This window comes from Mirounga angustirostris, unplaced genomic scaffold (genome assembly GCF_029215605.1).
Source record: "Mirounga angustirostris isolate CCGP_5_RB_7025 unplaced genomic scaffold, mMirAng1.0.hap1 SCAF_10, whole genome shotgun sequence".
NCBI classification, from domain to species: Eukaryota; Metazoa; Chordata; class Mammalia; order Carnivora; family Phocidae; genus Mirounga; species Mirounga angustirostris.
The window spans coordinates 31,638,660-31,663,906 of record NW_026991718.1 but is presented as its reverse complement, the minus strand read 5'-3'; the positions used below and the strand labels follow the sequence as shown (position 1 = coordinate 31,663,906).

The window sequence follows — 25,247 nt, the reverse complement described above, 5'->3', positions numbered from 1 at the left end:
TAATGAATTATCAAAATCTGAATTAGTAACTTCTGTTGCTGCCCCTCTTCCTATAGTTGTCTGTCCTGGAGCAAATTGACACCATTTTGACCATCTAATATGTACTTATTATGTCTACAAATGCTTTATTTCTCTATCCTAATAAGCCTAAAATACCAGAAGCAATTTGCTTTCGCCTGACAGGGACAGTGCCCCATGTCCTGCCTCTGAGCTACATCAATTCTCTGTGTCTTTTACATATGAGAAAAATGAACTTCTATCTTGTGTATTATTATTTCAGGTCTGCTGCACTAATAGCTAAACAAAATTTCCAACAGAAATCCAGACCATGTCAAAATACATACCATAGTCATTGGATGTGGAAAGAAGGACTGGGGGATATTTGGGCCTTTCCTATTTAACAAATGCCCAAGAATCAGAATTTAGAATCTGATTATTTTTCTCAAAGGCTATTAAAAAGACTCTTAATTATAATAATCCACCTGCTGGTGGTCCACGTGCCGTCAAGTTAGTAGATGAATCAAACATTCTAAGTTAAAAAAAAAAAAAAATCCATCAAAGTGGTGGTTGGGCTGAATTGACCTGTTGTTCCATGGGACTAACAAGTCAATTCTAATCAACAGTCCTGAATAGATGCAGTCTGTGAGACTCAACTGCCTTTGATAAACAAAATAGCCTCCTTCCTACCATGCAATAGCAATTTTTTTTACATTTGTTTTTGTTGTTGTTTTTTTCTGTAGATATAGCCACAGACCTATTCCTTTTCTTTTGGTTCTGGAACCAATACAGAATTTGCTAGTTTGACTGAAAGCTTAAGCTCTCTAGACCTTAGTAGTGAAAGAATAATAATACTACATTCCCCATAAATTTCATCAGTAGAGGAGTTATGAAGATGAATGAGGCCAGTTGGGGCCAATTTCCTATTTCATGTAAATCTAAGACAAAGTCAGAGTCACATAGGATTAGAACCATAGGCACTGTTTTTCAGATTCGAAGAAGAAAGTAACTTTATCAACATAAACTTGGCACAATTTTGAAACACAACAGCATCCATCTTATCAGCTCATTGACTGGTTGTAGTAAGTTGTGGTATTTTCCTTATTATTTAATGCCCAGAGCCACAGAAAGATTAACGTTACAAGTTAAGCAAACAGTGTGATATTTACAGCTTACTCTGGTGGTGAATATTAAAGTTCTTTCCTAGGTCCAGCTTCCTGAAGACCAGAGGAGAAGGTCACACATGTGCTGTGGAGAGAGTCCGTGCACTTTCCATAATGTTCAGTCTGCAGATTAATGTCCATGTTCAAAAGCAAGAAAGACAAAGAAAAACTGCCATCTGTCATTAGAAGCCAGGGTGTAGAGTGATGAATCAATTTAGAGAATATATTGTTTATGCATAAGAAAGAAGATCTGTACCCAGCTCTGGGTCAGAAACAAGCATTGATTTTACAGATGAGAAAGCAGCAGTGAAATATCACTTCCAAAGGGACCTGCTGGTTTCTGGATTTTCAAAATTCACCTCCATCAAAGAGTCTTGTTGATAATGTCAGGTACAGGCTAGAGGCTACAAGAGCAACTAAGGCCCTTGAGAAGTTCTATTTCTGTGGCATCAGGGAAGAAGGGAGTGAATCCTAGGTGATGCTGTAACCTGAATATCCTGGGACTCTTTCAGTGCTGGCAGCATAAAGAACACCTGGGCTGTAGGTTATCCATGAAGAGTAGAATATGCCATCCCAAAATATGCCACTTGACATATTGATTGTTTTGAGCTAAAGGCAATTGAGAAGTAGATACAAGAAAAGTTCTCTATCCTTCCCCTATTTGTCTAAAAGTAGGATATAAATTTATAAAGATGCCCCCTTTCCCTTTCATCCAGAAGACAGAATTCAATCATTGGAGCCAACTCTAGACCCTTCTCAGCCTGGAGAAGAATCCATATAACAAACTACTAACTAGCCCTTATCTTCCATTAGTTCCCCTGTATATTTACCTTCCCACAATTTGCCCCCCTAGAAATTCAAAGTCCCTTTCCTTTGTCTTGTCACTTCTCTAAAAACATATTGTTCTTTTGTTAAGATACTATAGAAGCCCAGGGGTGCCTGTGTGGCTCAGGCCATGAAGCATCTAACTCTTGATTTTGGCTCAGGTCATGATCTGAGGGTCATGAGATTGAGCCCCACATCAGGCTCTGCACTGGGGGTAGAGCCTGCTTAAGATTCTCTCTCCCTCCCTCTGCTCCTCCCCACCTGCTCATGCACATGCACACTCTCTCTCTAAAAAAAGAAAAGTTTCCTTAAAAAAGATACTATATAAAGCCAAGTTCTAACCACCTCTTTGAGTTATTCATCTCAGTGCTCCCATGTATATGCACAATGCACATGTTAGTGAACTTCTATTTGTTTTTTTCTTGTTAATCTTTCTTTTGTCAGTCTAATTTGCAGAGCCCCAGCCAGAGAATCTAGGTGAGCAGAGAGAGAGAATTGTGTTCCTCCCCTACACTTGGATTAGGTCACCAAGAGGTCAGCTGTCCTATACATCTGAACAGTCACCATGAATCAGAAATTCATGGGGTAAAACATGAAGTCCTCAATGAATTCACAATCCAGTAGAGGAGAAAAACATGCAAGCTAGCCATTAACATATGAGAGTTTCCAGTCTTCACCTATCCTCCCTCCTACATAGAAAATGCTGTCTTTCTCTGCCCAATGGCTCCTTCCTGGCCCTTAGAGAAGTAGGCAGCTTTCCCAGAAAGTTACAGGACTTGGGGATGTTGTTTTGGAAAATGAAAAGATAAAGGCCTAAGGAGGGGATCTGCTTATAAAAGAGACTGGGCAGATGTATCAATAAGTAGAGGACTGGAGAAGAGGAGAGATAGAGGAGGAGGAACACTTTGAATCTGGAGTGAATTGGAGAGGAAAGATAAAGGGTTTTAAGAAATGCTGTTGAGTGTTCTGGTCTTGATTCCTTTTTATATTGTTTGGTGCTATGAGGTAAGATTAGGCTTCCTTTTTATTACTTTGGGCTACTTGGGCTCTTTCTTCATATTCTGTGTCCTTATAGAGTTTGGACCACATGGGACCTCAGGAATGGAACTCAGCTTCCCCCTGGATTTAAACCCTCTATATCTGAACCCAGAGAGCATTTTTCACCAAAGTTGCCAATGAACAATAGAGGTTGAACAGGCTTAAGCCAAAATAGCTATTTGTAGAAAACTGGAAAGCCAAATAAACATTGATAACACAAGACCATAGTCAATGCTAAAAAATATAAGCAAATGCATAGAGAGGGAGGCCAACCAGCCTGGGCAGTAGAGCACCTTCTCAAACTTGTAACCCAACACAATTGCTTGCAGATTCCGGAGGCACCTGTGTAGCTCAGTTTGTTAAGCATTTAACCATGAGATCGAGCCCCATGTTGGACCCAGCACTCAGTGGGGAGTCTGCTTCAGGATTCTCTCTCCCTCTGCTCCCCATCTCTCAAATAAATAAATGAATCTTTTTTAAAAATGCAGATTCTGCATTTCACACCATTTAAGGTGGCTACAGTGAAAGAACAAAAGAAAGAGAAAAGGAAGAAAAGGAGGAAGGAAGGGAAGAAGAAAAAGAAAGAAGGAAGGAAAGAGAGAGTTGGCAAAGATAGAAGTTGGAACCCTTGTGCACTGTTGGTAGGAATGTAAAATGGTGCAGTGACTAGGGAAAACAGTATGGCAGGTCATTCCACTTCTGAATATACCAAAAAGAAACGAAAGCAGGGTCTCAATGAGATATTTGTATACCCATGTTCTTATCAGCACTATTCACAATAACCAAGGGGTGAAAGCAACCCAGATGCCTACCAACAGATGAATGGATAAACAAGCTGTGGTCTATACATACAATGGAATATTGTTTAGCCTTAAAAAGGAAGGAAATTCTGACACATGCTACAACACGAATGAAACTTGAAGACATTGTGCTAAGTAAAATAAGCCAGTTACAAAAACATAAATACTGTATGATTCCACTTATATACGGTACCTGGAATTCATAGAGAGGAAAAGTAGATTAGGGGTTACCAGGGCCTGAGGGAGTGGAGTGGGCAGGGAAATGGGAAGTGGTCTTTTAATGGGTATAGTGTTCACTTTTGCAAAATAAAAGGAGTTCTGGAAATTGGTTGCACAACCATGTGAGTGTACTTAACACTATTGAACTGTACACTTAAAAATGGTTAAGATAGGGAACGCGTGGGTGTCTCGGTTGAGCATCTGACTCTTGGTTTCAGCTTAGGTCATGATCTCGGGGTCATGCGATAGAGCCGAGTCTGGCTCCATGCTCAGCAGGAGTCTACTTGGGATTCTCTCCCTCTTCCTCTGCCCACCCCCACTCACTCTCTCTCAAATAAATAAATCTTTTTTTTAAAAGTTAAGATGGTAAATTTTATGTTATGTATATTTTACCACAATTGTATTATTTTATTTTTTTTTTAAGATTTTTATTTATTTATTTGAGAGAGAGAGACTGAGAGAGAGAGCACATGAGAGGGGGGAGGGTCCGAGGGAGAAGCAGACTGCCCGCCGAGCAGGGAGCCCGATGCGGGACTCGATCCCGGAACTCCAGGATCATGACCTGAGCCGAAGGCAGTCGCCTAACCAACTGAGCCACCCAGGCGCCCCAATTGTATTATTTTAGATACAAATTCTGATTCTGTAGATCTGGAGTGGAGCTAGAGATTATGTGTTTCTGGGGGATCTTTTTAAAATCCCAAAGCCTAGGCTATACCCCAGACCCATTCAAACATAACCTGTGATGGTGGAACCCAAACGTAGGTGGGTTTTAAAGTTCCCCAGGCAATTGCAACATGCAGACATGTTTGAGAATCTCTATTCTCCACTGAACAGGTATTCCCAAGTAGAATCCATCACACTTTATTCTAATAATGAAGTGACTGGACAGCCCAGAACAGAGGTTCTCAATTCAGGCTTCACTTTAGAATCATGTGAGGAACATTTAAGAATATTTGCACTTTGGGAGCACCTGGGTGGCTCAGACGGTTAAGTGTCTGCCTTCAGCTCAGGTCATGACCTCCAGGTCCTGGGATTGAGCCCCATGATGGGCTCCCTGCTCAGCGGGGAGTCTGCTTCTCTTCCCCCCCCCCCAGCCTCCCCCACACTCCTGCTCTCACTCTCTCGCTCTCGATTGAATAAATAAAATCTTAAAAAAAAAATACTTGCACTTTGGCTCCAACATTTCCCACCTCCCAAGAGATTCTAATTTAATTCGTCAGGAGAGAGGCTCAGGTGTAGGTAGTTTTTGAAGCTTCTCAGGTGATTCTAATTGAAAACTCTTGGCTGAGATGCTACCCGTTAGTTAACCCTGGCCTTCTGTTCACCCTGCCTCTCTGCTCTCCGATGTAGCCTGCCTGCTCGGACTCCACCCCTTGCCTGTCCTCTGTGTGAGTCCCAGCATCCCACACTCTGATGTTGGTCTGATTCTCCATGTATTAATGGGTGGCTGATGATGAAGGAAGCAGAGTAGCAACTAATCAAGTGAATCCGGCAGGCCCTAAATGCTGTCAGAATCTCCAAGTCACTCCTTTTGTGCCAATTAGCTTCATGCCCAGGAAATTCTGATCTGTGGCTACAAGCCACACAGTTTACTTTAAGCCTCACAGATGCATGTCATTCATTACAAAAGAAGTCAGGAAAAGGGTAATTGATTCACACAACCTTTCCCGCTATGGGGGTGGGGGGGGTGGGCAGGGCATTTGGAGAATATGGTGTGATGGTTAATTCTATGTGTCAACTGGTCCACAGGGTGCCCAGATACGTGGTCTTTTTTTTTAAGATTTTATTTATTTATTTGACAGACAGAGATAGCGATAACAGGAACACAAGCAGGGGGAGAGCAGGAACACAAGCAGGGGGAGTGGGCGAGGGAGAAGCAGCCTCCCGCTGAGCAGGGAGCAGGATGTGGGGCTCGATCCCAGGACGCTGGGATCATAACCTGAGCCAAAGGCAGACGCTTAACGACTGAGCCACCCAGGCGCCCCCCAGATATGTGTTTAATTATTTTTTTGAATGTGTCTGTGAGAATGTTTCCAGATGAGATTAACATTTGAAGGGGTAGACTGAGGTAAAGCAGATGGCCTTCCTCCATGTGGGTGGGCCTCATCCAATCCACTGAAGGCCTAAATAGAATAAAATGCTGAGTAAGAACAAATTTCCTCTCTCTGCCTGACCGTCTTTGAGCTGAGACATTGATCTTCTGCCTTCACACTTGGACTTGGAATGGAACTTACGCCATCAGCTCTTTTGCTTCTCAAGGTCTTCAGACTTGGATTGGAACTCTACCTCAGCTCTCCTGGTCTGGACTTCTCTCTCAGCCTCCATAATTATGTAAGCCAATTTATTATATGTATGTATATATGCATATATGTATATTGTGTGTGTTTGTATACATATGTATGTGTGTATGTGTATATCTACTATATCTAAATATATTTAAATATATACCATATATATATATGCACACCCCCCCACACACATATTCTATTGGTTCTGTCTCTTTGGAGAGCTCTGGCTAATATAATATGCCCTAGTATTATTTCATTCATTCATTCATCATTTAAAAATATTTATTGAGAACCTACTATATGCTGGGCACAGTTCAAAGTGCTTGAATAAAATCAGCATGTACTCTCCCAGCTGTGGATGATACCCTTTCCCAGACTAGTATCAAAATCCAAAGACCTGTACCTTGTACACAATATAAAATACAGACTCTATGCAGACGAGTATCAGTGCTTATTAGCAGAGCTTTGGCAATCAGGCAGCATATTAAGTCCCTGCCTGCCATCTCTAATATTAGGCCCAGAGCTTTAGGCAACCTCAGGGGCACAGTGTCAGCAGGGCTAAGGAGAAAACATACTTTATAAACATTGATTGCTTCTTGTTACACCTTGCTAATGTAATCTGCGTTGCAGATTAGAATTAGCATAATATTATGGGTAATGCCAGTAAAAATGGTCTGAGCTGCAGTGCTGTTTGTGGTTTTGGTTTTGTTCTTTAGGAAACTGCCTTAGGAAGGGCATAGCAAGACCTTGTATATTCTTGCCAGAGCTATAAGGGTGAACAACTTCTTTGCCCTTTCCTTTTTTCAAATTATAAATCATGAGTAATCACCGCATCGTTTATGACTGCTCCTGGCCAAAGAACATTTAACAAAATTCTGTTAAGTCACAGGGTTTGTGGGGTTTTTTTTTGTTTTTTCAGTTCCCTTGGACCTTTCAGATCAAACCTGTGACTAACAGTAATGTTTGGGCAAATTACATTTGTGGTGTGCTATTTGTAAAGAACCTAAGCCATGGACTTTCTAGAAATAGGTGCTCGTACACACTACACATAAGTACAACTCTTCTGAGTACTAGTTTTCTGCTGATTACATGTTGGCCTCTCTCATCTGCCATATTGTACTATAAATCTCTTGCGGGCAGAGGCTTTGCCTGTTCAATAGATGATATTTCATGCCTGCTGAGCTGTTGGACTGCTTGTGGTTTTTTGATTATTGTTCACTCATTCCCTTTAATACTGAGAAGGACAGACGACAGGAGAGACACTAGCCACTGATTCTCCAGGCAACCTTGGATGCACAGGGTCAATGGCATTTTCTGGGCCTGGAGAGGATTTCCTGTTGGGGGGGTAGACGAGATGTTTGCATCACCACTGCAGCCTTCAGCTTGACCTCAATCTCTGGGCACTGGATATGGCTCATTCTCTCAGACTCACCTGCTGGAAGCATTCCCACACTTGGATGTCAGCTTGAACGTTTTTGAGCTGAGTCTCCAGTTTTCTGGAAACCCCTTGCCACCAGATCTCTGTCCTAAAAAAAAATTTTCCCGTCTAGGATATTCATTCTTATGTCTACACAAGAGTAAAAATTCCATTCTCATGTCTACACGTCGGCCAAAAGGCTTAATTAAACGTGTAATTTTTCCACTGGTAGACCCAAAAGATGAAGCTGTGCTTTTGATTTCTTTTTTCCCCAGCAGAGAAGCAAGAATATGGAGATCACTGTGCTCCTGACCCACTCTGACCCTCTAGAAAACCATTTCTCTCTATGAGGTAGATTGACATTGACCACAAATAACCCTTATTAATCCAATTTTCACTTTTTTCTGATTTTAGACATTTCCATCATTGCTATCACACTTCTCCAGGTTAATTATAGAGAAAGGTGATGAATTTGTTTTAAGTGTCTAACTCAAGGATGGTTCAAATTTTAAACTTGCAAGTACTTGAGATTAGGATACATGAATTGCATGCAAGAAAACTTTATTTTGTGCAACTGATATTTTTGTGTTTCCCTCAGTTAGAATATCTTCATTTTTTTTCTCTGAATAAAAAAATATTTTCACATTATAAAAAATTCAGGCCACATAGGAATGAATACATGAAGAAGTGAAAATTCTCTACAATCGCACCATCCAACCACTTCTGTGAATCTTCTTAAACTGAGGTATAGTTCGCACACCATAATATTTAGCCTTTTAAAATGAACAATTAAGAGGTTTTTAGTATATTCACAAGGTTGTGCAGTCATCGTTATCTAGTTCTAGAGCTTTCTCATTATGCCAAAGAAACCCCATTACCTATCAGCAGTCACTTCCCATCCTCTGTCCCCCCAGCCCCTGCAACCACTAACCTACTTTCTGTCTCTGGATTTCTCTACACTCTAGACATTTCATTTTTAATGGAAGCATACAATATGTAGTCTTTTGTGACTAGAGTCTTTCACTTAACGTAATGTTTTCAAGGTTCATCCATGTTGTAGTGTGTATCAGTACTTCATTTTTTTCATGCCTGAACAGCATTCCACTGTCTGGATATACTACATTTTTTTCAACCCATTTGTCATTTTTTGATGAATATTTGGATTGTTTCCATTTTGGGGTATTATGAATAATCCCGCTATGGACATTCATGTACAAGATTTTGTATAAACATATGTTTTCAGTTCTTCTGGCCTAAGAGTATTTTAATGAATAACATTTCAGACTTTTTTCTATGCATATCCATATTTACAGATAAATATATGGTGATATATTATTGTTCCTATTTATTTCCCCTTTACTATAGGAGAAATGATTCCTGTAGGTAATCAGTCAGTTGCCAAATGACTTGCAATGCCTTCTGTGGTAAGCATCTATCTATCCCCACCCCCTCATCACGCCCAACATGTTGCTTGCCTTGGCCAATGGCCTGTGAGTGGATATAACATACACCACAACCAAGCAGAAGTTTTAGGGCCATTGTGTATTTCTGTGAACTTTCTTTCTCTTTCCCTCTGCCATGCATAGGAGATTCAAAATAAGTCAGACCCAGTCTTGTTCTGGGTCCCAGAATCAGAAGAGACAGGAGCTGAAATGCAGCTTACTGTAGTCATTAACATATATATGAAAGAGGAATAAATTATTATTGTAAGCCACTGAGATTTGGGGGCCATTGTTTCTGTAGCAAAGCTGACTAATGCATAAAAAAATCATTTATATCTGCTTTTCCCACCTAAGGAAATAGTGTGGACATTTTTACAGATGTAAACGTGTAATGGTGATGTTACCAAAACTGAGGTCCAAACAGATTAACTGACTTGTTCCCAGGTGACAAAATGAGGAAGAGAGACAAAGTCAATTTTATATCCCTGTTCTGATTTGCAACCCAGTTTTCTAATTAAAGTGAAGAAGAGGGTAATCTTGGACATTTTGGGGAGATTACAGGAGGCTTGTAAAGATCCTCCTGCAACTGCATTTTTGTTGGGCTGAAAATTCCAAACTCACTCATGCTGTGCTAATTGTCAAAACCAATTAGAAAATTGTAAAAAGCTGAAACATGTGTGTTGTGCTTCTTGCAAAAAGTTTTTTGAAGTAGGAGAGTATATTATAAGAATTAATCCTTATTCTTTATCATTGCAGCCTTTGCGTCTGGGATGGATTGCTACTGACAAATAAATAGTTCTCTGCTTTCAATTCATTTTGCATGCCTCACCAAACTGCCACTCTATTTTGCATGATTTAACACAATTGCCTGCCTTTGGCCCAGAGGCCGGATGCTTAGCCTGCAAGGGGCTGTGGATGGAAGGAAATCTTGGCCAACATCTGCCCACACCCCATCTGGTTTAAAGCAGTACTTCTATCTCTTTTTCCATCTTAAACTCATAAATAAATAACAGTTTTGCATAACTTATTTTCAGGAAGAAAGGATTCTGGTAAATCGCCACTAATGTTTAATAATAGCTGACCCCTTACGAATCACCATGGTTGGAGCACTCAGTTTTCAGTGTTGATGTCTCTTAGAAGTGATAAAATAGCCACTGACGGGCTTGAAAAACCTAAACCCAGCAGGCCAATACAGGAAGAGTTTCCCTTCCTTATATTACACTAAGTAGACAAAATTCCATCAACAATAACTGATTTCCGTGCTTTAATAGAGGTAACAATGGGGCGCCTGGGTGGCTCAGTCAGTTAAGCATCTGCCTTCAGCTCAGGTCATGATCCTGGAGTCCCGGGATTGAGTCCCACCTCGAGCCCCATGTCGGGCTCCCTGCTCAGGGGGGAGTCTGCTTCTCCCTCTTCCTCTCCCTCTGCCCCTCCCCCACTGGTGTACGCGCTCTCTCTCACTCCCTCTCTCTTTCGAATGAATAAATCTTTAAAAAAAAAATTGAAGAATGGCAGAAGAAAGAATAGGTAAGAAGTTTCTTCTATCAATTTCTTGTTTCTCAGACGTATATATTTGCACATAGACACATGAGTATATAGCATACTACCAGAATGCTACAGGTGTTAGCCTTTTTTACCAAATCAATTTTCTATTTATTATAGCATAGGCCCTTAGAGATCATATTAGTCGAATCCCCTCAATTTACAAACAAGAAAAATAATACCCTCAGAACTTAAAGGATATTTCCTAAACCCCCATCTCCTGACTCCTCATCCAGTACTCCTTTCACTCCATGCCACCTCCTTAGCAAGTGTATAACCAAGAGGAAAGATCTAAGACCGGTTCAAGATGGGAATAAGATGTCACCACTGAATCTGCTAGGAAGCTGAACCACCCAAACCACCCATGCAAGGTGCCCTGTTAGTGGGCAGAAACCCTGCCAAGGACTAGGAACAAGGACTAGGGCAGACACAGGCCTTTGTCTGGTGGCAGAATTATGACAAAGAATGTTTCTCCAATCCTCACATTGCCCACCCCACCTCCAATGGGACAAGGCAGGACTAGTCAGAGACAGTGTCTTCAAGAACTATAGAACAAGCAACACTAAGAGGGGGCAGTTGTTAAGACAGTGCAGATGTATTAACTGCTGAGCCCAGCAAGATCTGGGCTTAGTCTATGAGAGGAAGGAGCAATTGTGGTCCCTCTGGTTCTCATGAGGTTAACGACATTCTCTTCATCCAGCCAAGAGCCTTCAGTACCTGGAGCTGAAGGGAGACCAACGTTCTCTGGCCAGATTCACCAGGGTGTTCACATTTTGCCATGACCCATGTCCTCCGGAACTGGGAGAAAGGTCAGAGGAAGCGATTCTGACAAAAGGGGACAAGGGAAACTAAACTCAGCAGGTGACCCCAAAATACGACTACTGACTCTGATCCAAGATCAAGCTTCCAAGGGGGAATTAGAAATGCCCTTCATGGGAGGCTTACGTGGGACTTAGTCTATTTGTTTTTAAACCACCAGGTTATTCTTAGGCACAGTGTTTCATAAGGTCCCCAAGATAAGCCAGTGTTTGGAAGGTCAAAAAGCTGAGACATCCAGGCTCAGGAATAGGACTCATGGAAAAAATTAGGTCATACATGGTTCTAAGACCTCAGAGGGCCAACAATCTAAATGGTTTTGCTTTTTGAGCTTTAGACAATTGCTGGGGAAATGGGGTGGGAGAAGCAGCTCAAACTGTAAAACAATGTGGAAAGCAGACATGGTGTGAATAATTTTAATAGAAAGATCTTTTCTTCTATAAGTAGGAGGACTTGTGCATCAGTAGAATTTTTGTAGAGACCTCTACATAGATTCTCCTTGGCATTTTAAATTTCCTTCCCTTTTCTCCTTTCTCTCAACTCCCCCAAATAGCCTCTGCTCACTGAGAAAACAAATTCAAAATGCCAAATAAATCTTCACTCTGACTATAAAACTCCAATGTTCAGGCATTCTGTCACTGCTTGTTATTAAGTAATTTGTTTCCAAAATGTAATTTTTTTCCCCTTTTCTCTTTCTTTCAAACTTCCCCCATCTTCGGTGCTCCCAATCAGCTGTTTTTGAAAACTTACCTATTAGGTAGGTCAAGGAGAGTTTTATCTGCCTATTCCACTGGAATGCAGAAAGGGAGGTTAAGTGGCAAGATCAAGGACACAGAGCCAGCCAGGAGCAAAGCGAGAGCCTGGAGGCCCTACCACCCAGGGTTCTGCATGCCTCATTATTACACAGCCTCTCCAAAACCCTCACTGAGACTGCAGTTCCTCCAGCTTTTATTGTCACCATTAAAAATAGTAGTGGCCCAAGAATCCAGAAGCCCAACTAGAATTTTCTTGAATTATCTTACCATGGTTGAGGCACACTGAGTGTGAAGCATCATGAAACTGCACTGCCCACGGACCAAGCAAGACAAAAGAGCAACAGAACCCTACCTGTGAAACTACGGGTGTACTCAAGGGCACCCTCACTATGGTCACTCCTCTCTTAACATGGGGCCCCCATTCCCATAGCACTTTGGGATCGGCATCATCATTACCAGAGGCAGAAATGATATCTGAGATGTTAAGATATATTTAAGTGCTGGCTTTTCTTCCCAGGAGGGCACTGGTGAATCACTCCTCTACCTCTCCACCCCCTTGCCTTCTGTGCTTTGCCATTGTTCCTTCCACATTTGTGATGGGAGCCCACTGGGGACCACCGAGGGTTGGATTCAGAAGGATCCTTCTGTTCCCAGGAAGCCAAGCTAAGCAGGCTCCAGGTGTGACCCTGCTCTGAGGAAGCTCCGAACCTAGGAGCAGCTCCCATAACCACTGTCAGCAGCAGGTCTTCCTGACCAGGACCCTGCACTGAATGGATCAGAGCTGCTGCCTGAACCTCAGGCGGCAGGGCAAAATGGGGCGTGTTCCCGGCCCGCCCAGGCTTACTAGTAAGATATCTATCAATATAGCAACACTAAACCCGATTTAGAGCACAAATCTGGTGCTCTAAATCAACATTTGGAGTGTTCACGAAGAGAAACTGGGGGCTCTAATTTTAAATTCTAATTTTAAGGATTCATGCTGAGATATTTGCTACCCAAGTAGAAAGTCCTTAAAGGTGGATCCTGGATGACATTAACCTGAATCTACCTGGTAATAGCATGCAAAGGAAGGACACCTGCTTTCTAATCTCATTTCCATCTGTAACCAGCCTTGTGACCAAGTCACAAGGCCTCGCTCCTCTGTGTACGGTCCTTATCTGGGAAAAGGCGGTGCTTTGGGTTTGACCTGAAAGTGCTTCGCAATGACATTACGTCACACGAGCAAAGACGCACGGTAAAAAGGAAAGCTCCGTGTCCAAGAGGGAGACAATTATTATTTCTTTGTTCACTTGTGCTAACATCCTGCCCTATGAAAACTTGCGGACTCTGGTCGACCAGGACCAATGTCAGGCAGATTTTAATCATCCCCAGTGTATTCTAATGGCCGTCCATTATAAGCATCGTCTTGGTGTATTTCTTCTCTTTATAATAACAATAATATATTTGTCTACCTCTTCATAGTGTGTGTGTGTGTCCGTGCACTTGTGTTCTTATCTAAATCTTTCCATGAGACAGGAATCAGTTTTCAAGGAATTCTTTTTTTAAATGTATTTCCTGCTAAGGATGTTTTTTTTCTCAGACCTTCTCTCCAGCATCTAACTAAAATTAAAGGCTGCCGTGCAGCCTGCAGAGTAACCCAGACTTTTATTTAATTCTGTCTTGTGATGGTAAGGGATGGAAATGAACAGGAATTGCTGAGATGACAACTGTTTGATTGGGAAGCAGCCCGGGCAGCCTAAAAAGTGGCCATGGCCTCTGTATGTAAACAAAACAGCAAACAAACAACAGCAACTACAAAACCAAAATCCTACAGATTCTCAGCAAGTTATCTGCAATGGAAAAAAGAGAGAGGGAGATGAAGGAAAAGAGATTTAAAAAGAGACTTGAAGTCACATTTTTTTTTAAGATTTATTTATTTATTTGAGAGAGGAGGGGGAGGCAGAGGGAGAGAGAGAATCTCAAGCAGACTCCCCACTGAGTGGGGAGCCCGATGCGGGGCTCAATATCACGACCCTGAGATCATGACCTGAGCCAAAATCAAGAGTTGGACGCTTAAGCAACTAAGCCACCCAGGCGCCTCAAAAAGAGACTTGAAGTCATATTGGTACATGATGCCCGTAAAGAAGAACACTTTCCCTCTGTGGTGTTCTTTCCAAAATATCCATAACTTCAGTCTGATAATGAGAAAACATCAAATAAATCCCAACTGAGGGACTTTCTACAAAATACCTGATCAATATCAAGGTCATGAAAAACAAGACCGAGGGACACCTGGGTGGCTCAACCGGTTGAGCATCTGCCTTTAGCTCAGGTCACGATCCCAGGGTCCTGGAATCGAGTCCTGCATCGGGCTCCTTGCTTGGCAGGGAGCCTGCTTCTCCCTCTACCTCTGCCTGCTTCTCTGCCTACTTGTGTTCTCTATCTCTCTGTCAAATAAATAAATAAAATCTTAAAAAAAAAGAAAGAAAGAAAGAAAGAAAGAAAGAAAGAAAGAAAGAAAGAAAGAAAGAAAGAAAGAAAGAAAGAGAAAGAAAGAAAAGAAAGACCAAGAAGCTGTCACATATTGGAGAAGTCTGAGGAATCATAATGACTAAATGTATTACAGTGTCCTGGACTGGATCCTACAATAGGAAAGGGCCATCAGGAGGAAAATTAGGGAAATCTGAAAAAAGGCTGTAAGTTAGTTAACGGTAATGGACCAGTGTTATTTTCTTAGTTTTGACAAATACGCTGTAATTATGTGAGATGTGAACATTAGTGGAAACTGGGTGAAGGTACACGGGAACTCTCTGTCCTCTGTTTGCAACTTTTCTGTAAGTCTGCAATTATTCCAAAATAACAATTTATTTTAAAAAGGAGAGAAAGAGAAACTTAACAAACTTATCAAACAAGACTTATTTGAATCTTGACCAAACTACTTAAAAAACTCATTTACGAGACAACTAGAAATTTAAGCACTGGATATTTGATTATATGAAGAAATTGTTAATTACTTTTAGGTATGCTAATGGTATTGCAGTTATATATATTTTTTTTTAAGGAGTCTTTATTTTTGGAGAGACAAACTAAAATATTTATAGATGATCACTTCTCGGCCTTTTGGCGAAGATCAAGTATAAAATATTTATAGATGAAATGATATGTCTTGAATTTGCTTCAAAAATAATACAGGAAGGGAGAGTTGGTGGGGGTATCAGTTAAACAAACATGAATAAATGTTGAAAATGGGTGATGGGTCTATGGTAGTTCATTACTCTATCTTACCTTCTTTGGATATGTTTGCAATTCTCTAGAATTAAAAATATTAATTCTAATTAAATATAACATTAATTATAAAATTATTAAAAAAATTATACATTCTAATTAATATAAAAATATTAATCTGGAAAATCCACCATCCCCACATTTTGATCACACAGCATTATCCCCGCCGCTGTCCTGGCCAACCTCAACCACTTTCCAATTATTTCCATTCAGCCTCCTATTCTCACCAACCCACAGGCCAGCTTCAGGGTCAAAGTCCCCTCTGGATCTGTCCAGTCACGTGGGTCTCTGGAACTTGCTCAAGGATGCCGGAACACCATCATTCAGCTGGGAAACTAACCCCAGGAACCTGGAAAGATTTTCCCATTGCCCAGGAGCCACACGGGCCACGGAGCCCACGAGTGAGGAAGCAGCGTGTTTATCATGAGTCTACTGGCAGCCCCATCCTTCAACCAACTCTAGGCGCAGAGAGGTCCCTCTTTTCTCTTAGTGATGATTTTGACATTTTAGTTCCTTTCAACCTCAAAGCAAATTGAATCCGAAGGCAGATAAGCAGGAAGAGAAGTGACGACAAGTCGACGCTTAATGTTAATGCAGAGCTTTTTTTCTCCCCCAGTGCAGAAGTCTTATTAAAGAAACAGCAGGATGCTGACAGGAAACTGTTTGTAAGTAGAAATAACACTTATTATAACAAGTCAGAACAGCAGGCAGATAGGTTTGTTTGTTTGTTAATTATATCTGGTTTTATTTTCTAGTGAGTGCCTTAAGAAAGGGGGGAGTCATTCTGATAGCTGTTTGAAACCAACTTTTAAATCCTCTTAGGAAGATGATAGGGAACCAGAGGGAGCAATCAGATCCTATGAAGCAAGTGGAGGTCTCCTCCACCCCCTTTTGTAGATCAGATCTGTGAAGGTTAATGACTTACAATCCCATCAACGGGCATCTAAATTCCTGCTTTAACTGATGCAGGTGTCAATAGATACAGGAAGTTTTTTGATCAAGTTATACATGGAATGCATGTGTAATTGGCCCCCTTGTAAGGAGTAATCTATAGGCCTTCTCCATGTATGACATTCCCAGAGAGAGCAAAATAGATATGCCTTTAGAGGAAAGGGTTAACTCAATCCAGATTAACTTTAACTACATGCCTACACACCATGAATCAGAAAAGATTGATAATTTCTAAAATGAGGACTCAAATGAGAAAGGGGAAAAGAACTATTTGGGGAGCAGGGTTGGGAGTAAATTAACTGGCAATAGTGTTTTTAAGTTGTCCTCGGGGTAAATTAAGCCATCTGCTTTTTTTGCCAGAAATGAGTAATTACTAAAAGGAGGCAGCAGAGTTCACATCTTGACATTTTTATCCAGAGTTAAGGTTTCACATCATACAGTCGTGGTCTATTTTTTTTTTTAAAGACACTTTATAGTGTAACTATAAATACCTGCAAAACCAATAGAGGATACCTCAGAGATCAGATGTATGCAGGCAGAGTGGTCTGAATCATTTAAACTATAGCAAAAAAAAAAAAAAAAAATACATGTGAAGGATAAAATACAATAATTAAGGGGAAAAGCAGATTTGACTAGATGATCCAAACCATCATCTCAGTTCCCAGAGGGATTGCCCTCCCTCTTTTTCCCTAGGCACTTCCCTTCCCCCCAGACCACCTTCAAAACTCTGCTTTGAAAGGTGCCTCCTACAGGAAGCGCTCCCTGGTTAACTGACCTGATCCTTTCATTCTACTCATTGCTACAAGAAGCATGTCTGTATTTTACATTTGGCCCTTATTAGCTTGTTTTATATCTTTATAAAAGTGTTCCTCTGCCTGCCTGTGTGTCTTTATTTTATCTACCTGCTTCTGGAGAAGTTCTTTTTTTTTTTTTAAGATTTTATTTTGGGGGGGGCACCTGGGTGGCTCAGATGGTTAAGCGTCTGCCTTCAGCTCTCTGCTTCTCTCTCTCCCTCTGCTTGTGCTCTCTCTGTCTCTCAAATGAATAAATAAAATTTTTTAAAGAAAGATTTTATTTTTTTATTTATTTGAGAAAGTGCATGTGTGCGCGCATGAGCTGGGGAGGGGAGGCAGAGGCAGAGGGAGAAGCAGTCTCCATGCTGGGCAGGGAGCCATGCAGGGTTCAAGCCCAGGACACTGGGATCACCACCTGAGCCCAGAGCTGATGTTCAACTGACTGAGCCACGCAGGCACCCCAGAGAAGTTCTTTAAGTACCCCACTGTGTCTTCCATTTTTCTGGGTATTTCCCCAGGGTGCTCACTGTTTGCAAAGAGAACTCAAGAACGTTGCTTATGGGCTTTGTGGAGCCAGCATCAAACTTATGGCTTTGGCTTGGGCTTTGAACCCCTTCTAAAAGTTTTGGAGGGAAAACATGCGATTATATAAATAATTCTAAGGAGCTTCTTTTAAGCCTCTCTAAACCTGTTGTTTCGGTTTTGGGTTTTTTTTTTTAAGATTTTATTTATTTATTTGAGAGAGAGAGCACATAGGAGCAGGGGGAGGAGCAGAGGGAGAGGGACAAGCAGACTCCATGCTGAACTAGATCTCACAACCCCAAGATCATGACCTGAGCCAAAATTCAGAGTCCTATGCTCTATTGACTGAGCCACCCAGGTGCCCCTTAACCTGTTTATCTGTTGTGTAGGGATAATGTGAAATTCCCCTCCCCGCTTTCCCTTTAAAAAAAATAATAAATAACTGGCTACTCTTGTTTTCACTGAATCAAGGGTTTCTTCAGGCTTGCCTGAATTTTACGAATAACCTCATAAACCGGCCAGTGGGCTGGATGCAAGGCTGGGTCAGTGCCGATGTGGATCTCAGCGTGGCAGTGCCTCCTTCTCAAAAGGACTGGCTTGGCCACATTCTCAAGTTAATGCGATGACCAGGGCTTGGGGAAATTTGGCACAATAAAGAGGTCTGAATTCCTTTGGCCACTGACTGTGGAGTCCCTCTGGAGAGAAAGAAGGACATAGAATTCTTTATCAAATTCTCAAGTCCCTGGAATTCTGGCAAACCACAACCGTGTTTCATTCAAGATGGGGATGAAGTAAAGTAGGGCAGGAGGTTGGCAATCGGCCTCCTAGGGATGGAAGTAATGATATTTTGGAATTTTTCACCCTCTCTTTATTAGCATCCAGCATCCTCAGGAGCCTCTCCTGAGGCTGCTTTCGCAAAGACATTTAGGTTTGCCCTTAGAATTTCATCTATGTTGGGACTTGGGAAGGGAGGAGCACTCGGTGTGAAGAAACACATCTTTTCTGGCATGGCACCAAGGAGAACAATCCAGTCTGCAAAATGTCCCTTCTTAGCTTTCACTCCACCAGGACCTCGCAAACCTTCTCCCCAGAGTTTTCAAGAAAACTAGTAGAAGAAGTCGTGCTGACAATGAGGAATAGCTGTACGCAAAAAAGCTCAGGTGCGGAGGTAGGAAAGAAATCAGGCTAAGGGTCGGACCAATAAAGAAAAGTGGCAAAAGCAGAACTTCCTGTCCACAGCCCCAGTGATGTCCCTCAGCTACCACATCGTGGTGATGCTGGGTAGCGGGAGAAGCCCGAGAACAGGAAGCCAAGCAGAGAGAGCAATCACCAAATGTTCGGTGACGGAGTTGCAGCCATTCTGTGAGCATGCATCAGCTATGCACTGGCAGCATCTTGCTGCATCTTGCTGTGCCTTCTAGACCTCGGGTCCCCCATCCGGAAGGAAGGAAGGGCTGGCTTCATAGGCGTGCACTTGCTTTAATGCTCTGCTGTCACCATCTTGAAATTCCTGAAATTCACCACATTTTCATGTTGCCCGGGCCCCACAAATGATGTCACCCGTCCTGAAAGTAAAGGTGGGGTATTAGTGGCTCTGGTTAAATTAATTGATTCATATACCTTATTTTGCTTTAAGTTGTCTCCGAAAGTATCCTATGAAATCAGTGAGGAGAGGATAAAAACTAGAAAAAGCACACACTTGACAGTAAATATGCCATATTGGCAAATGATGTGGTCTTAATCAATCGGTTGCTCCAATTAACTGGTAAGGTTGGCTTAACTCCTCCATGTAGACTAATTGTCATAAGATACTGAGTTACATACTAAACACTAAAATCTATATTGAAAGTATTTGAATCCTCTGGCTCTCTCACTGCCAAGGGATGCTCATTCTAAACCATAATTCTCATTGAGAAAGACGATGTAGAAAATGTGTGGTTGTTTTGGTTTCTGGTTATCTTAACTATGTCAAGATCATAGTAACATTCATAATAAAAAACACTTGCTAAAACCTACACTCTGGGATTTCAGATTTAGGATTAGGATCCAAGTTAGGATTAAAGTTAGGGGTTAGAATTAAGGTTAAGGGTGGGGATTAGGGTTAAGGCACAGTACCTGACCTGGAGAACTAGAATCTAGACAGACTATTCATGTATATAAATAATACATACACACATACCCACACCCACACACAAGAGCAAAAGAAGGAAGTCCTGGTTAAGGGCCAATGAGCTTCAGAGTCAGAATGTTGTAGGAGTTCAGGGGAGGGGACTCGCAGGAAGCAGGAAGCCAAGTCCAAACCATCACGGTCCCTTGGGTGGCAATGGGGTGGACCCCACGGTATCACCTGCTGTGGGGCTCTGTAAGTTTGGGAGTCACCATCGGATCAGCGAATGTGTGGTGAACACCCGTTTCCAGGAGGCAATGTCTAGTTTTATGGAGATACAGAGGTGACCAAGTTAAGGTTCTGGCCTCCACATCATTCCAACCCAAGCGAGTGATGAACACAGAGGTATGACTGAAGCCTCACCAGTGAGCCACCAACCCCGCCCCCTACCAGCTGAGTGACAAGAAGATGCAAAGAAGATGAGTCAATAGAATTCTCTTTGCATTATTGATTGAGACACTGAGTTGAAAAATGAGAAAAATATCAATCAGGGAAATCAAAAGAAGCACTCTTCCATCAGTAAAGGTGCCCCGGAGAATGTGGTGAACGGGAGAGGCTCTAGTTTTATGCATGAGCTGACTGTCTGACAGGCCCAAGATTTTCCAAATCCTGTTTGCTCAGGGTGACGGTCACAAAAAACAATGTTGAGCTCCTTTTCTAAAAGTAAATAAATATACAGTGTAATTTTGCCTCGCTTTAAGCAACCCTGGGTTTTTCAATCCCAACGGATAAATCACCGAAGAATTCTTGACTTTATAAAATGTCTCACCACAAGATGGCCTTAAGAAGTAAACTCCCGCAGTAGTACAATTTAGGTAGAATTTGACTTGCAAAAAAAGAATTTATATGCAACACTGAAGCAGCACATCTGCTACCTAAAATCAGGTAGCCTTGTAGTTGATCCAAAGCCATAAATAAAATAAGAAGCAGTCATTCTTCACCAACATTATTCAATTGAGAAATCTGGAAGAGCAATCTAAACAATCTTCCTGTCAGTGGCTATATTATTAGACTGCAGCTTTCCAGGTTCCTACATGTTGACAGGAAGCTGATCTGAAGTAGAAAGAATAAGACAATATATACCCGCAGGATCATTTCTTCAGCCCCATTAAATATTACTCAGGGCCAGTTTGTCTACACAGAGCTACTTCACCTACAGTGAAAAGTCTGAAGTAACGGATTGGCTTACAGTGATTTCCAGGCAAGTTCTAGAATAGAGTATTTAGATGATGATTGGTGAGCACTTAGAAATTAAGAAGTGATCACTCAGAGTCACCCTGGGTTCACTAAAAAAAAAAAAGATAAATGGCATCTCTCTCTTTTAGAGCTACTTACTATACCCATAAAGTTGAGAAATGCCATTGATGAAACTTGAATTTCAGCAATGTATTCGATTAAGTCATGAAATTGTCATAGACACAGTGGGGGAAAAAAAATGTGGGTTCAATGAAAATGCAATTATATGGATTTGAATTTTCTTGATCAACCATTCTAAATGGTTGATGAATAAACTCTTCTGAACCTGCGGGGAGGACCCTAATGGAGTATCGCAGGGCTCTCTCCTGCTCAGCATTTTATAAATGTCCAGAATAAAGATTTAGAAAGCCCTGTCACCAAGATCACATGGTATACAAAACTGGAAGGCTAACATATTAGATAGCAGAATCTGGATTCAAAAAGTTTCAGTAAGGCAGAAGAAAAAAATCAAAACCAACAAAATATAGTTTATAAGGGATAAATGTAAAATTCTACATCTAGGATTCCATATAAGACGAAAGACAAAATCTGGCTTAATGAAAGGACATGTGATGGAGAACCAGGTTTCGATTGGCTACAGGTTTTATATGGGCCCTTAATGAATCATGGGTATTAAGAATAACAACAAAAAGCTAATAGATTCTTGGCAGATAACATTTATTTTCTCCTTGATTATCAAGGATTCTCTTACTTTCTTCATACTATTTGAATTTTCCAAATTCTCTACAATGAGCATATGTTATTTTTATGAACAGAAAAAACTACTCTTCGTATTTGAAAATATTTAAATGGCTGTCTATGGAAGTTGGAGCAGACCATTCTGTATAGTTTTAGAGGCTGCAACTAGGAAAAATGACTTGCAGTTACAGAAGACAACTTTAGGCCAAGTATCCAGCTTACAGTGGCGGGAGTGCTTATCCCTGAAAATGTCCATGTAAATGTTGGCTGACTCCAGAAGCAGCATAGCATAGCACAATGGTTAAAAGCTCAGGCTCTGCCAAACTGCATGGGTCTGAATCTTGACTGTGCCATTTACCACTCATATGACTTGAGCTAGGCATTCCACTCTCTCTCCATCTATATAAGATGCATGATGGTGACTGTACTTAAATTGTACTTTCCATACGGTTGTTAGGGACTAAATGCATTCATCCATATAAATGTTCTTAAGGCAGCAACTGACCTATGTCCGATAAACATTAGCTATTATTATCTGTCATGAGTCATATGGAAAGGATTTCTGCTTTGCTGAAGAAACTACACTATGTGATCAGGAAGTGTTCCCTCCAATTTCATGATCTGATTGTTCTAGGTGGAAGAACACATTTCCTCAGGTGGTACTCTCATTATCTAAGCCTGAAGTGAACAGAATCCTAATAATAACAAAATCATTTCAGGAGAGCTGAAGATACTACAAAGGAGGAAGTGCTCAAAGGCTATACAGAATCTCCTAGGTTTCGTTACCCACAATAGGAAGCAAGCCCAGCAGCACTGGATGCATAGACCAAATCCATGAATTCAAGCCCCAATGACGAGACAAAGGATAGGGCATGGGTGAAAGAGCCAGAAGAAGAGAGAGCCAAAAAAATTAGAGAAAATGAATGTCTGTATTCATTTATTCATTCCTTCATTCGTTCATTCATTCATTCGTTCAACAAATGCATTTGCCAAGCACCTACTATGTATTACTAGGCACTCTGCTGGCTCTATGCACAGAAAACCAGGCACAGTCCTTACCTTAATGGAGCCTCCTGTCAGTGAGGAATATATTTTAACCAAATAGTCACATCAATAAATAAAAAATTACAGCTGTGGGCGCCTGGGTGGCTCAGTCGTTAAGCGTCTGCCTTCGGCTCAGGTCATGATCCCGGGGTCCTGGGATCGAGCCCCGTATTGGGCTCCCTGCTCAGCGGGAAGCCTGCTTCTCCCTCTCCCACTCCCCCTGCTTGTGTTCCCTCTCTCGCTGTGTCTCTCTCTGTCAAATAAGTAAATAAATAATCTAAAAAATTAAAATAAAAAATTACAGCTGTGTATGAAGGAGGAATACCAGGGCCACATGGTAGAAATTTGCCCTGGTCATAGAAGTCAGGGAAGATAGCCCTGAGGAAGCCATGACTGAGCTGAGATTTGAAGGATGGATGGAAGTTACTGGGTGAAGAAGGCAAAGAGCACTCTGGGCAAAGAGTAATTGGTGAGAGGCAGCATACCAAGTGAAAGGAACTGAGAGAAGGAAAGAGTGGCTGGAGTGCAAAAAGCATGGCACAGCATGGTTTGAGATAAAGCTGGATGGGTGCAGGCCCTGTGGTCATGTTAAGGAATACTGTATCCCCAAATAATGGGAAGTTATTCAAGTAAACATTTTTGGGTGGGGTGACAGCAGGACGTGAAGTTCAGATGGAGAAATCCCTCTGGATACATTGTAGGAGGTGGAGATCAAACTGGCTGCAGATAGGCCAATAAGGAGGTGTTCACAGTAATCCAGATAAGAGACGATGGTAGCTTAGACTTGAATAATGGGAATGGAAGTAGGGAGAAGAGTATGGGTTCAAGAGAGGCTTAGGAGGCAAAGTTAAATGTGAAAGGTAAGGTAGAGGCAAGAGTCATGGTGACTCCAAGTTCTGGCCTGCTTCACCCTTCAGTGAAACAGGAGGTACTGACAGGATTGGAAGGAAAGATCAAGCATTTGGTTTTGGATGAGTTACATTTTGGATGCCTGGGAGATTTCCAAGTAGAGATGTTAAGTAGGAAGTTGGACATGTGAGTACAGAACTCAGAGGAGAGGTCTAGGCTGGGGAAACATTCTGGCATGAATAAAATACAGAATAAGAAAAGAAACATGCCTAGGATTAAATCTTGGGTATTTTAATATTTATTGACCTGGGAAGAATAGATAAGGCTGCAAAAGAGATAGTAAATGAGCTGTCAGAGAAGATAGAGGAAACGAGAAGAATCTTGTGTTAGTGAAGCCAAGAAAAGACTGTTTTAAGGGCAGGGGGTTGGTCAACAGTGTAGACTACTTCTGAGAGGTGAAGGATAATGAATGACCTTAGCACAAGCCAGCACCAACAAGCTGTTTGGTTGGGTTGATGGGGCAAGAGCCAAATAGTTACCCGAGGATTGAATGAGAAGTAAGCAAACAGAGCCAGCAAGTATAGATATTCTTTCTTTAAGTCTCTGGAAAGGGGAAAAGAAAATGTGGTAGTCTGAGGAGAACATAAGGTTGGCATAGGGTTGTCTCCGCTCAACCTACCCTACTCCCAAAGGGAGACTTAAGTACGCTTTCAAGCTGACAAGAAGAATCCAGTTGACAAGAAGAGATTGAAAATGAAAATGTAATGAGAGGGCATGCAGCACAGGAGAGGGATAAGGGATTGAAAAGGATAGATGGCCAAGGGACTTGCCTTTGGGCCAGGGAGATAGGCAGGTACAAATGCCTGGTGGCAAGGTGGTCACAAATGGCAGGAACTCTGTCAGTGGTATGTCCTTGCTAGCAGAGAGTGAAGCCCTTGGCGTCAAAGCCCCATGTTGCTCCCTGGTTTAGGATTCCAATCAAAATATTTATGAGAAGTTGGTGAGAGACTACCGAAGAAACCCTGTCTCCTCTATCTCAGACACTGGGTCCTAGCCCAAAATTGAAATAGTAGCAGCCCCTAGGGGTGAGTGTTCTCAGGAATCTCTTCTGAGTTGAAATCCAGACCAATCATTTTCTGAGGAAATGATACCAGGTATGTGTCCTCACTCAAGTCCCAAAATTATTTCCCAGAACCACAATGTTTTTTTGTTTTTTTTTAAGATTTTATTTAATTGTCAGAGAGAGAGAGAGAGCGAGCGTGCACAAGCAGGGAAAGAGGCAGGCAGAGGGAGAAGCAGTCTCCCCCCTAAGCAAGGAGCCGGATGTGGGACTCGATCCCAGGACCCTGGGATCATGACCTGAGCTGAAGGCAGATGCTTAACCGACTGAGCCACCCAGGTGTCTCCACAATGTTTTAC

General features: G+C 41.7%; 1 long non-coding RNA gene across 1 annotated transcript in view; it reads right to left on the bottom strand.

Annotated features, from left to right (window-relative positions):
• LOC135361735 (uncharacterized) overlaps positions 1-17,043 on the bottom strand; it is a 28,893-nt gene extending 11,850 nt beyond the window's left edge. Inside the window, exon 1 of the long non-coding RNA XR_010405537.1 lies at positions 17,009-17,043. This is a non-coding gene — a long non-coding RNA (uncharacterized LOC135361735). The remainder of the gene's footprint in view (positions 1-17,008) is intronic.
• Between the last annotated feature and the right edge of the window lie 8,204 nt (positions 17,044-25,247).